This window comes from Struthio camelus, chromosome W (assembly GCF_040807025.1).
Source record: "Struthio camelus isolate bStrCam1 chromosome W, bStrCam1.hap1, whole genome shotgun sequence".
Taxonomy (NCBI): domain Eukaryota; kingdom Metazoa; phylum Chordata; class Aves; order Struthioniformes; family Struthionidae; genus Struthio; species Struthio camelus.
This window is the reverse complement of record NC_090981.1, coordinates 60323905-60338416: the sequence shown is the minus strand read 5'-3', so window position 1 is coordinate 60338416 and position 14512 is coordinate 60323905. Positions and strand designations below refer to the sequence as shown.

The following is a 14512-nucleotide window of genomic DNA, read 5'->3' as shown; positions in this document are numbered from 1 at the left end:
ATCTTCTGGCTTGAGAAAAAACTATAGAGCCAAATCTTGCATCTGCCCTGGGGATGCCAGTCTGTTCCCTTCACGCAGACCCTGAGAAGTTCAGGGCGACATTTCCAAATAGTCAAAGGGCAGGGCTTCAGCTCCAACCAAGAAGACAGCAGCCAACTGCGCGCAAAGTTTGGAGCTGAATCCAGCCTTCAGTTCAGGGTCTTAGTTCAGCACCATCTCTTGTCAGCTGAGCATAGCCTGCCTATCCAGAATGCATATTTCAGTGTGGAAAAAATAGAAACAATCAAAAAAAATCCAAAGAAAGAATTTTCTCTAGCCAGCATGCATGACTCCAGGATGAGAAGTGCCAACAATATTCTTGTGACACCTAAAATGCAAGGTGAAATTTCAGTCGTGTGCAGTGACTTTTCAGAACTAGGCAGACAGGAGAGAGATGAGCCCTGCCAAGGGGATAGAAAGGCAGTACCTGACGAACAGGGTGCACAGCCGCTGACTGAGACAAGCATATCACTGTGTGCAGTGATTTTTGGTGTTTACTGATGCAAAACTCCCAGGGCCAGTAAAGGGACACTCTTCTTGATAGGAAAGGAACAGGGTGTTTTGCGGACTGCAGCTACCAGACCCTGGCAGTTCTCTTTCCTTCTTTTCTCTCTTTTTTCTCTTTTTTCTCTTTTTTCTCTTCCCTTCCCTTCCCTTCCCTTCCCTCTCCTTCCTTTCTTTTCTCTTCCCTTCCCTTCCCTTTCCTTCCCTTCCCTTCCCTTCCCTTCCCTTCCCTTCCCTTCTCTTCTCTTCTCTTCTCTTCTCTTCTCTTCTCTTCTCTTCTCTTCTCTTCTCTTCTCTCTCTTTTCTCTTCTCTTTTCTCTTCTTCCATTTTTAAAATTCAGGCCAGAGCCAAATACCAAAGGCATTTCCTTCTTTTACTGATGCTGATTTAGGCACCATGGCATCATCCAAGTCCTCCTACAAGTCTGCTTCCCATGTCATACCAGCATTGCTGCATTTTGGAGCCTGCCATCCTAGGAACCACTAAATGGACATGCAGCAACCAGCAGTAGATGCTCCTTTTGGTGTTTTTTTTTTTTCCTCAATAGCCAAAGCAGAGCAGCTCTTGGTCTATTGCGCCCCATGACTTTAACTTTCTGGGATGTAATCAAATTAGAGCAGTAGCTGCTCCAGAGTCCCTCCAAGGAAATGGAAAGGCTCCTGGAGGACCTTGGCTAGCAAAGCCCAGGAGGCTGGGGGCGGGGGGTGGTGTGGGAGAGGCTGCTGCTAACAAAAGCATCCTGGTTGGCAGCAAATGTATTTATTTTTCAGATTTTGCAAACCGATCTGTGTCTGCTCTCATTCATTCAGTGCATGCTCTCTTCAACAGCCGCTGCATAATGTTCTGTTACTGTTCACTGTTGACCGTGTGTCTACATTTAAGTGTATGTTTTACGTATGTGTCCCTGGCTAGGCCTCCTCCATCCTTTTTTTCTTCCTTTCTTTCTTTCTTTTCTTTCTTCCTTTCTTCCTTTCTTTCTTTAATTTCTGTTTGGTTTGTTTGTTTTGCTTTCCTTCTTGTTTCATTTTCTATAGTTTAATGGCAAGTATTTTCATTATAGCTTTTTGACTGATGCTGTGTTTGTAACTTTTTTATTATTATTTTTATATATATCTTCTTTCCCCACCTTTCCCCTTTTCCACACTATATATAAATATATATATATATATATAAAAAAAATCTTTTCTTCTTTTGTCATTCAATCAAATTCCAACAAAACCAACCAAGAGCCAGTCAAATCCACCACAGTCTCGCGCTGAGCTAGGAAAAAAGTTCACGTAATGACATGAAAGTGGAGAATACAGTCCCCCAGGCCGTAAGTTCAAATCAACTCGAAGTTGAAAGTGTGACATGATGGCGTCATGTAACAAGCTAAGAATTGGTTGCATGACATGCCGTCAAGTTTCGTGCAGGTGCCGTGATTGAAGCATTTTTCTTGGATGTTGTATCAGTTGATGATTGGCCAGTCATGATCACATGTGCCTTTTTTGACTTTGTGCTGCCACAATTTTTTGCTGTGCTCATTTTCGTTTCGTTTTTGGTGCTTGCAGTGGTTTCTTTATTTGTCGTTTGATTTCTCGTCAGCATTTTATGCTTCTTTAGATGTCACATAGAAGGAAAAAAAAAAAGATGGATTCCTAATTCTTTAGAAAAAAATGGGATTGTTATAACTGTACCGATAATTTGGAAAAAAAAAGAGAGAAAAAATGCGTGGTTAATTTTTTTGCACTGAAAATCTTGTGATTTTATTTTTTTTCCGGAGAATTGGGGGCCTTTTTCAATTGACACCTTTTTTTTCCCTTAGGATATTTCAAATCACTCTCCAAAAATTAAAAAACAAAACCAAAAATAGTAATGATAGTAACAGTAGTTTGAAAACTATAGCAATCCAAAAAAAGCAACCCCAAGAAAAGCCTCGTTGTATGCCTTTTCAAGAATTCCTAATTCTAAGGTTCTGTATTACAGCAACTCCAGCCAAAATTAATTGCTCGAGGGGAGGGAGGGATTGTTTTGAGTGGGGAAAAAAACCCACCCAGATCAAAAAGCAAAATGCATCTTTTTGTTTACAACTGAAAAAGGGTCCTTGACGAGTGTTTTTTTATTTTTTTATTCTATTATTATTTTTGGTGTTGTAATTGTTTAGACTGCTGTGTACGGTTTGCTGTTTGTTGAACCAACAGTGTGAAAACCTGCCAGCATGGATTGATATTCCGCATGACACTTTTCCACCAGAGTGGACCTTTTGCAGTTTCTAAGTTTCTTGATGTAATAAATCACCGAGTGTATAAGAAGAACCTGCTTGCTAGAAAGAGATAAGAGCTAATCCTTAATGATTAAGCATCCTACTTAAATGTCAAGCCTAGTCGGATCATGATTACATTTTTTTAAATAACTTTTTTATTTAAGAAATGTTAGCTTTACATTTTTTTGCCAAAAAAAAAAAAGTTTATCCCAACAGTCTTTTTTTTTTTATTTAACCTCCTATAAATTGCCTGTTCAAAGTCTTACTTCCTGACATTCACAAAGGAGTAGATGTTATTGGCAGCTATGTCTCCGCAGAAAGCTCATACACTGTCATAGTTGGCACTCCATTAAAATGCAGAATAATTCTTTCTCAATGCCTTTCACAGTACAAAATCCCACCAAGCAAGATTGTGATCTGGCATTGTGAAGTTGCACTTAAAAATAACTTAAAATGTAGCTATCTGTACATACATAGTGATATGCATTTATATAGACATACATTACTACTATTTTGAATTGTTACTGTTATTATTGGGAACAATTGCATTTTTCTCTATCATGATCGTGACTACCTTGCTCACTTCTTTGGGTTTGATCCAGTTCTCACTGAAGTCAAGGAGAATCTTTCTGTTGACGTGAGTGGGAGCAGAATCAGAGCCAATACCTCAAAAAACAAAACACCAAACCAGAAGCCCCATCCTGTCCCAATTGAAGGGAAGAAGAAAACACCCTTTTACTTTCAACAGGAGCAGGATTGGGCCCAAAAGAACAGGCTTGTTTTTAATTTTATTTCATTTTTTAGGTCTTACTCCCCCCCAAGTTACCCCTCCTTCCCTACTTCCCCCTCCCCTTTTTGATTTAATTTGCAATGATCTTCTTCATTTTTTAGGGCAGCAGCTGAATGGGCCACATTTAGAAAAAAAAAAGTATATATATATTAAAAAAAAAAACGGGAACTGTTGGATTACACCTTTGACATATCAGCAAATATCAATCAAGCTGAAGACTTCAGACTTATTCTCTCTTTGATTGTTTAGACTGTAACATTTCTTCAAGAAAAGTATCACATCTGCTGACTTCGAAGGACATGCGCTTGAAACAAACAAACAAACACATAAGTAAAATCAGAACAGGAACAAGATCAACCAGGATTTCTGAAGAGACACTGATATCACCACAGCGGCTTTTCTTCAAACAGGAGATGCAAACCTGGATGCTGACAAAGGAGTGCCTGTTTGCCACCAAGGATGCGGTTACCATGCGTGACCCATGGTAACAGTCACTGAGCATCTTTATCTGTCATTCCTTAGCTATATAGGGACCAAAGGACAAAACTTTTTACCGCAGACTTGTAGCTGTATGTAAAATATGGAAGTTCTTTCCTTTTCTCTGAGCTGTTCCTAAAACAGTTTTTGAGAGCGATTATATGAAATATGTAAAAATTTAAAAAAAAATGCTTAAATGCTTTTAAAACGGCAAGATAATAGTTCTTTGATACTTTGGGAGGTTCTTTGGTTATACATTAATTAGAGTCTATGAAGCTTTCATATGGTTTTCTGTATAATACGTAAGGATCGCGCTGTTAAAGGCAGGTAAGATGGATATCTATGAAAAGCAAAAAAGTAAATAAATAAATACATAAATAAATACATAAAAAGGCATAGAGAAGAGAAAGGAAAGATGGTTGATATTAAAGTGGAAAACAAAAAAGGTTTGTAAATGCTTCTAACTCTCCCCATTTAAAATCCTAATAGTTGTACAGAATTTAAAAAAAGAAAGTTTAAAATACCTATATAATAGAAAAAATTAGACAACATAAAAAACAAAAAAGCAAAAAAAAATACTACATAGAAGTTAGCGTTAATGCTAAAAACAAAGATGTTGTAGAACTGTAATTTTTGTAGAGTTTAGATTGAGCATAAATTCCTACTCTGCCAATTGCTGTTGGATGCTGTTATTTATCGAGGAGAAAAAGGAGAGAAATGGCTATTTTGGCAGCTTTTTTAACTGCAAGCATTCCAGCTATTTAAAAAAAAAAAATAAACAAAACAAAACTCGATTCTGTAGACAATGCAAATGGGAAACAAAACAGCTGTCTTTTTATCAGACGTTAGTTCTAACTTGAACAACAAAACACAGCTAAATGCTTCATGTCTTCATGATCTGCTGTCCGCAAAATTCCCATCATCCTATGCTTCAGTAGCTTCCATATTTGCTCTAGAAACCTTCAGGGCAAGGGGTTAGCCTAGAACCTTAATCTTAAAAAAGAAAAAAAAATAACATAAAAAAATAAAAACAAAAAATAACATAAAAAAACAATCTCTTTGAAGAATTTCTGAAACTGTTTACAAGGAATTTTGAAAAACAGGGGGATGTTTAAAAAAAAAGATGCTGGCTCTGTTTTTCTGTAAATAAATTTGCATATTTTGTAGGACTTTTAATTGTAATGATAGAGAAAAAACAAGGAAAACTATTTAATGAAAGCACGATATTTATCTTTGGTAAATGACTTTAGAGCAGTTAAAAAATAAGACATTGCTTTAAAAAATCTGACTCAGAAAAAACAATGAATTATTTAAGAACACATATATTTTAAAGTATATCATATTTATTATAATTTATTTTCAGTCTTAAAACTTGATTTACATCATTCTCACACTTGTTTGCATTGACTGAGCAGTGTGATAATTGTTTCTGATTCTTCATTCAGTTTTACTCTGTTTTAATGTTTTTGTTTGTTTCTCTTAGTATTTTTTATCTTGATCTTGAACGTCTTTCTTCCTTTCTCTCTTTTTTTTTTTTTTTTTAAATTCCCTATTGGGCCTGATCTTACAGTCCTTACTCTGGCAGAACTCCCACTGGGTTCTAGTGGGTATTTTGCCCGAGTAAGGACAGCCAGACTGAGCCCACAGCTAGGACATACAGATGTGTAACGCAGCTGCAGTTCCATACAACTGCTCTTTCACTCTCAATTCCCTAAAACTCCTTGTAATCTTCTGTAATTATTGAATGACGCTTTCCAGCTTAGCCCTAAATAAAGCACAGTTTAAAAAAAAAAATGCCATGTTCTTTACTTCTTGATGGCTTTCCTTAATGTGTTTGCTTTGAGAACAAAATGAATCTATTTCGACTCTTTCATTAATATACATTGTTTGAGTATCAGAACAAATCCCTTTGTTATATAAAACATATCTCATTGGATTGAATTAATGACACTGTTTCATTTAATGCCTGCTTGATATTCCACCGTGGTTTACCTTAAACCTAGTAGGTTAGAAGATCAAATAACGGTACATACAAATTAGAGTCATTGTAGCTCCCATTTGAAGCCTGTTGTTTGATTTCACGCTCATGGTTTTTTCATGCTGATAAGTATAGAGGCCAAAGCTCGGGACATTGCTCCTTTTGCTGCTTTGGGACAACCTTGTGAAATTCAGCAGTCTCTAGAGATGAGGTTCAATTTCTTCCTGAGCATCCCTCACATCTAGTCTTTTGAGTGAATTTTCCCTGAAATGGCAGTACGAGATCAGTTGAGCTGAGCATGGGGCTGAAATCAGGAGACTCTGCATTTTCGTCCTGATTCTCACAAGGGCCTCTGCATTTGGACAAGTTGCACCAGCTAAATCCATCTCTAAATGGGGCTAATGGTGCTTGTCCATAATGTGAACTCTACAGATGGAAGGAATTCTACTAGTAGAAACTCCTGTTATTACTATTATGAGTTACTAATGTCAGTTCAGGACTATAGAAATAAATGAAATGTAAATCAGGTGAAGAATATAAGGAGGGAATATGGTCAGCATTTTCTTTTTAATCTGAAAGTAAAGGCAAATACAGAAGAGCACATACATCAACCCCATCTCTGCCTTTACCACAGAATATAGTCTATAGAGGGCTCATTAGGCTAAAGATGTAGGAATTGGCTTCAAATGTCACCGAGCTAGAAAAATAAGGACTAGGTCTCCACTAAGGAGAGATTTCTGCTGCAAAACCCATCCAGCTGCCTGCACCAAGCTGCAGGGTCACAAGGGACAAATAGAGACATACCCTTTCCTCTAGCTTAGAGCAACCGCTCATCCTCTGACCTGGGCCAGTCTGAGAACTAAGGGGGCGCTAGTGAAGATCACCCAAGGTACTTTTTTAAGAGGGAAAAACCCGCAACGAATAGGAAAGGCTTAATTTCCCACAGTGAGCTCTGGCACAGCAAAGGTAGCACTAAAAGTTGTTGCCCATTTCCCTCCTTGTTTCTGGGGCTGTCCTCCCCTCATGATGTGCCTCCAGGTGTACTTCCTTGTACTCAAGCTCCCTGGGGCCTTTCCTTCTGTCCGCTTGAGGCAGGAGCTACTTTTCTGAGTGCATTTGGCACTGTGAGTTACATCCCGGTTTACCCACCCATGAGGACACAGTCACACAGGCTCAGTAGGCAGCTGCATCCCTGGAGCTTCCAGCTAGCTTCACCCCCAGCCATTGAGACAAAGTGGGGGCTGTTGTTGGATAATCATGAGACAAGATTTCAGAGTCTTGTCTCATCTATCCTCAATACACAGGTGATGAAATATCCAGTGCAGGAGGGCAACCACCTCCTGAGGGGAGATCAGAAAACACTGTTAAAGCCATTTATGTGGACCAGGTCAGGACTCCTAAAAATACTTGACTCCCCAGAGACACAGTTGGGGTTACTGGAATGGGGAATCCAGCTACCAGGAACAGCAGGGACCATCAGTGAAACACGGAGGGACTATGCATAGGCCACAACCTTCTCCCAGTGCACTCCAATGCATGAAATTGCACAGGGCAAAACGGACAGGCCTCCAACCCGCTCTCCAAAAAGGAGGCAGGCACCACAGCACAGATCTCCTGCTGGAGGTTAATTTACACTGATATGGAGGGGAATAAAGTACTGCTGTGGTTATAATGCTGCTGGTACCTCAGCTAAGTGGTGTTTACTTGCTGCTTTCACCTCTGTGGTTTTGATGGAGACGCAGGCTAAAATAGGATGGGCTGAAGCACAAATGTAAGCATGGCTTTATGGTTAATTAAACAGTCTTCTCTGGGCTGTCCAAACATACCAGCCCTGTTTTAAGATATAATTGCTTGTTATCTGGAGGCTCCACGCTTCTTCCCAAAGAAGTTCACCCATTAACACTACAGATGCTGTAAAGCAAAACAGAGCTTTGCAGTGTGGGCCTATTTAAGCATGGGACTACATCAATGGGTCTGGAAAAAAGCCAAAGAAAAGCCCCAGCCTGAAATCAGTCTGAAGGAACAAAAATGAAGACAGAGGCCAAGCCAAACTGAAAGCCTGTAACTACCTGCCCATATTTTCCAGAATACAGCAGACCAAGGAACATTCTATTACAGAGGTTCAAAAGCTACTGGCTGTTTGGTGCTGATTCCTCTCTTATTTGTAGCTGCTAAATCACGTTAAATGAAGCTAAAGGTTTATTAAAGGTCAAATATCTATCCTTCGCCAAGGTGCTCCTTGGCACCAGTGTGATTACAATAGGCTGCAATCCCATCCCCACTGAATAGCTGGGGACAACCTTCAGCACAAGTACAAGGCATGGTTTGCTTTCACTCTTTCTAGAGTCCCATGCAGACACCTCAACCACTACTCACACTTCTGTGTCTCTAAGACAACAGAGAATCCTTTCCCTGGGTCACATTTCTGTATTAGCATTTCTTGACATAGCCACAGATCCGCTCTTCCTTTGCACACACAAGAGGAAACAATTTCCTCCCTCGCTTCCACCCCATCCCTACTCCAGGCAGATGTCCATAAGACATCCCATTTATTAAGAGACAATCTGGGCTTTGAATGAGTCTACACGTCTCTGCCCATTGTCCCTTCATGCAACTAGCATTGTGACAGTGTGCCATTTAGCCAGGATCCTGTGGACAGCAGAACTCAGTTACTCAAACAATCAAATTTGGTATGGATGGCAAAAAGTTTTCAAAGGGCATTTGTAAATGCTAGGCTTGGAGAACAGGAGAGGTGTCCGAGGCCTGGAAAAAAGCCAGTGTCACTCCAGTCTTCAAAAAGGGTAAGAAGGAGGAGCCAGGAAACTACAGGCCTGTCAGCCTCACCTCCATCCCTGGAAAGCTGATGGAACAGCTCCTCCTGGAGGCCATCTCTAAGCATATGGAGGACAAGAAGGTAATCAGGAGTGTCAACATGGGTTCACCAAGGGGAAGTCATGCTTAACCAACCTGATAGCCTTCTATGATGGAATGACTGGCTGGGTAGATGAGGGGAGAGCAGTGGATGTTGTCTACCTGGACTTCAGCAAGGCTTTTGACACTGTCTCCCATCGCATCCTCCTAAGTAAGCTCAGGGAGTGTGGGTTAGACAAGTGGACGGTGAAGTGGATTGAGAACTGGCTGGAGGGCAGAGCTCAGAGGGTTGTGGTCAGTGGTGTGGAGTCAAGTTGGAGGCCTGTAGCTAGCGGTGTCCCCCAGGGGTCAGTCCTGGGTCCAGTCTTGTTCAATATATTCCTCAATGACCTAGAGGAAGGGACAGAGGGCACCCTCAGCAAGTTTGCTGATGATACTAAACTGGGGGGAGTGGCTGACACACCAGGTGGCTGTGCTGCCATTGGGAGGGACCTGGACAGGCTGGAGAGCTGGGTGGAGAGGAACCTCATGAAGTTCAACCAAGGCAAGTGCAGGAACCTGCACCTAGGGAGGAATAACCCCATGCACCAGTACAGGCTGGGGGTTGACCTGCAGGAAAGCAGCTCTGCCGAGAAGGACCTGGGAGTGCTGGTGGACAACAAGTTGAGCGTGAGCCAGCAATGTGCCCTTGTGGCCAAGAAGGCCAATGGTCTCCTGGGGTGCATTAGGCAGAGTGTTGCCAGCAGGTGGAGGGAGGTGATCCTGCCCCTCTCCTCAGCCCTGGTGAGGCCTCACCTGGAGTCCTGTGTCCAATTCTGGGCTCCCCAGTACAAGAGAGACATGGCACTCCTGGAGTGAGTCCGGCAAAGGGCCTAGAGGCATCTCCTATGATGAAAGGCTGAGAGAGCTGGGCCTGTTCAGCCTGGAGAAGAGGAGGCTCAGGGAGGATCTTATCAATGTGTGCAAGTATCTGAAGGGGGAGTGTCAAGAGGATGGGGCCAGACTCTTCTCCGTGGTGCCCAGGGACAGGACGAGAGGCAATGGGCACAAACTGAAACACAGGAGGTTCCATCTGAATATGAGGAAAAACTTCTTTCCTGTGAGGGTGACAGAGCACTGGCACACGTCGCCAGGGAGGCTGTGGATTCTCCTTCCCTGGAGATATTCAAAAGCCGTCTGGACAGGATCCTGGGCAATGTGTTCTGGTGACCCTGCTTGAGATCTCTTGAGATCCCTGCTAGATGATCTCCAGAGGTCCCTTCCAACCTCAACCATTCTGTGATTCTATGGTTCTGTGAAATGTCCTCATGAAGCAAGGCGATGACTTTTCCACCTTGAATATTCTGGTTCCCCTTTCACCAGTGCTTTTCCCCTTGTCCCTAATACACCAGGGCAGTGACTCCATGAGTCTAGAAACATGCCAAGTGTTTGTGCTTGTGGTCCCAGGAAGCCACTCACACATCACAGAGGCTTCTCAAATGGGGAAACAGGCATCATTATGTGCTTCAGTGAGATGTGCAAATGCTGTCTAAGCACTTTGTACAAGCTTGTGCACAGCATGGTTAAGAAGAGGAAGTTGCTTATGCTGTTGTCTGTGAAGGTTCCTAAGCAAACTCATTCTGAGAATACTTGCCTTGTCCTAATACTCCAGAGACAGTGAAATATTAGTAGGCCCTAGTCTCAGGTTAGCCAGCTGCATATCTGAAAGTGCTTTTAGGAACACCACTGCCTTCCTACTCATCCTGCAAAATAGCCCTTAATTCAGGTTTCAGTTCCATTGATTGCTTCTCACTACAGTAAGTACATGCAACTGAGCAAACGCATGCAAAATCAAACTGTTTGGAAGGTATCAGATCAGAACCCCTGGGCTCCATTTATTATTGAATGAGGGCACTCTGCTGTCTCTTTACACATTTGCAATCAAGACTGGTATTGTACAGTCTTTTGTTAGTGGTCACCCAACCTTGAACATGACCACATTGCTGCAGAAGAACCAGCCTTGCACCTAGCACTGGTAAACATATAACTGGTTCTGGTGGCAAGAAATGCTGTGGTAGCAAATGTCATCCCATCATGGAATTCATAAACAAGCTGTTTCCATCCTGAATCCTGGGTCTTGACCTGGTAAGTCTTCAACTTGGCAAGTACTATGTCCAGCCAAGCACAGACTGAGGAAGGAGATTCCTTGCATACATACATACAGGTAAGCATGCCCTTTTTCAGTGAGCAGCAACTTCACAGAGCGCTGTGGATTTAAATGAGATATGGTAAATACAGGTTCAAATTCTTCCTCTGTCTGGATGCTGGGATTTGACCCTTGAATCTCCCACGAAGTGAAAGACGGCCCTGAATACATAAACCTAGAGTAGCCCGGGAGACACAACTCCGTTCATTTGATCTACCTCACTTTGTATAAAAGATGGAAACAGAAATGGAAATGAAGAGCATATCGCTCCACAACCTCACCTAAGAGACCCAGATTCCTAACACAGCTCCCATAAACATACCACACATGTTATACAGAGCAGAAGACCTTGTCAGGAGAAAGGGACACAGACTTCACCCCTGGTACACCTTAGTCTGCTGATTAGGTGACTCTTCTGGGAATCAAGTATTGCTAGGTTCAAGCTATGCTTTCAGCTCTTAAAAACGAAAGATCTGAACATGCAAATTTACAGGCAGCTGACAAGTGGGTGGATTAACTCCCCTCAGAGGGAGCTACTGCATGGCATCCCAAAAATGGGAGTTTTTCCATCTCAGAGAGACAGAGACCCTAAACCTCTCCTCATCCTTTAAGATGGATAAGGACCAAGTGTGCTTGATGCCATGAAACCTATTTTTGTGTGTTTAATGTTTTCCACACACTGCAAAGAGAATATGATTTTCTAATTCAGTGTTGTGAATCCCATCAGATAGCAAAGCACCCACAAATTAGGCATCATGACTGTAATGTCTCCTTTGTGAGTCCCTCCCCCAGAGGGTAAGGGAGATGATTCCACTTCAGTGAACTACAGAACAGGCTCCAAAACTGGAATGATTATCAGAAGGCACATTGTACACAGATCCTCCTACCAACTCCTACAATAAAAGATTACCTTCTTTCAGCTAGAACAAAGCTATTAAGTGAGACAATGGGCCTAGCAGTATTGGTGAACTATCTGTCATGAAATGCCAGACATTAGCAGTATCTTTTCTAAGCTAAGCCAATAGAAGCCCCCAACCACTGTTACAATGGCATATAAGCATATATGAAAAGCATCAGCCTAATTTTTCCTCAATTTAACTCCTTTCAATAAGTCTGTTTCCCTATTGCTGCTTCTTTAAGAATGCCGTAGCACACTGGAGCACAAGAATTTCACAAAATAAGCATCCAACTAATGTTTTGCATCATATTTCACATGAGTGCACTAGAGTTGGCTCTGGGGAGCAACCCAGCTTGGTTTGAGGGCAGGCAGCCAGGAGAGCGATGACAAACAAAGAGATATTTGTCTCTCTGGACCCAACACTCCCAACCCCAAGGAAAAGCCATCTAGGAGATTTGCATTTGTACTCTACAGCCTAGACGCCAAAGAAAAAAGAGGTCTCAGTCACTGTGCATACCTCTGCTCGCTGATAAGCAGCAAGCAGCCAAGTATAGGATACAAGAGGGAACCGGACAGGGAGATTCATAAGGACCTGAGAAAAGCTGTCTGGCCCAGCTATTAACCTTCTCTGCTCAGATTGAGAGCACCATTCAGGAGACAGCTTGGTGGGTAAATGCCGAAACCCCTGTTTTGTTGATCGAGTTGCACATAGTAGTCGTAGCCAAAAGAGGTTAAAGAACTAGAAAGCCACCTGGCTGTGCAGATTAAGCTCTGCAGTTTAAGCAGAAGTTGTCCTGTATCTATCTGGCTTATTTACACCCTTTCACTTTCCAGCTAAAAAGCCTGATCTTAAAGCTTTACTAAGTAAATATTTTCTCTGCTTGACTACCAAGCTTTTGCAGTACTGGGAGAAAGTCGAGTATGGGTGAAATACATTTAAGCTGTTTTATTTTTCTGGAGGTAGAGAATGCAAGTAAAGCAATATACTTGCTTGAAAGACCTACAGCCCTGATCCAGTTTAATCAGGGACTATGGAATTTTTCCCTCCGTAGAGGGGGGTTACACCAGCAAATGCTGAATTTTAGGAAGGGTTTTCATCCAGTAGATATAAATGAGCACTCTCCCCATTAACTGCAAATGGCTAAGAAACATAGGCAGACTTCTTTGCCACTGCTGATGGCAAGGGTGAGAGGATAAGTTTAGCTGGGCTGGACCTTGTTTTACCTCTATGCCAGATTGCTAATGATACCTTCTTGCCATCCAGCTGGTCAGTAAGCCATCATTTATGACATCTTTTGACAGTCCTAGGTTGGAGAAGTCTAGAACAATGTTCATCGGCCCATCTAGTGCTATCGTTGCACTTTTAGCAAAGAAGCCAAAAAATGAGTGAGATCTCGCTTCTCAGGCACTAGTCCACCAGCATCTGTGGATTTGTCTTATCTGTTCCATGGGTGATGGACATAAAGTTATGGGCAAACAGTACATATGGCTGAATGGGAAAATGCTAGAAGTTACCTCAGTGCAGACAGAGACCACTAAATCTCAGCTTGAATGTAGTAACTGCTCAGTGCAGTGGGAAGTAAAATAGATTAGCCATGGTTTGGACTTACCATTTGAAATAGCCTGAGAGAGTGCACACGAGGCCAGGTTCTGCATATCGAAGAGTAATCACTGGAGTTATTGCATACCTTTACCCTGCAATGAGCAGTGGTAACTGCTAGACAACAGACAGTAACTTGAGATGTGTTAAGTCATGGGTGGCCACAGATGAAGAGACTGTAGGTTCACAGAAAGCAGGCTTCAGGGCTCTCAGTCTGGCCTCTCTCATTGTCTGGAAACATCACTTCAAAGACAATGAAAATATAGATCAAGTTCAATAAAACGAGATTGGAATACGAGCCAGAGGGGCAGGTATTGGTTGTTCTCACCTGATAGGAACAGAAATGATATGCAACAGGGACTTTGAGAACGTCAGCCATTTGACTGCATGACTAAACTGTACAAAGTGACCGATGTGAAGACTGAGCAAGTGTGACAATGGCATGGATAACTGTGCATGCAGAATAGACAACTAAATTTTTATATGACCTGCCCTGGACACTGTGAAGTTACACAATTTTTGTGGTAACTAGAAATGCAAATGAAGAAAGCACTTCTGCTCCTGAATTTTTTTCAGTGGCTAGTCCTTTGTAAAACTCCTCCTGGGCATTTGAAAGTGAGGTTGTCAAAAGCATTCGGTAATAGCCTGCAGCAGAAAAGTTAATGGGAATGTTTACAACCACTTTCATGAACAGCTTACAAAAGTCAATAAGCAACTGTAATTTCTTTCCAGCATAAAGGTCCTACAGCTCTGGGTACAGGTACTTTAGTGTGTCAAAGAAGCCAGAATATCCTTTCCCAACATGCCCAACTTCTACTCAAGAAAAACCATGCTTGATATGAGACATTGTAATAGATAAGCAGCTGTGCTCTGCCATTCTTTTGTGTGAAATCCTCTTTAGCCCCTTACTTTATCAGGCCTAGAGTC

At 42.0% G+C, this 14512-nt stretch overlaps 1 protein-coding gene across 10 annotated transcripts in view; it reads left to right on the top strand.

Annotated features, from left to right (window-relative positions):
- LOC104138512 (CUGBP Elav-like family member 4) overlaps positions 1 to 5864 on the top strand; it is a 721557-nt gene extending 715693 nt beyond the window's left edge. For 8 of the 10 annotated variants that reach the window (XM_009666153.2, XM_068925637.1, XM_068925634.1 and 5 more), the window contains exon 13: positions 3678 to 5864. The gene's annotated coding sequence lies outside the window, so the exon portion shown is untranslated. Of the gene's footprint in view, positions 1 to 1771; positions 1860 to 3677 lie in introns of all 10 variants that reach the window. The other 2 variants (XR_011137468.1, XM_068925635.1) reach the window with 2 other exon arrangements.
- Positions 5865 to 14512: the final 8648 nt, after the last annotated feature.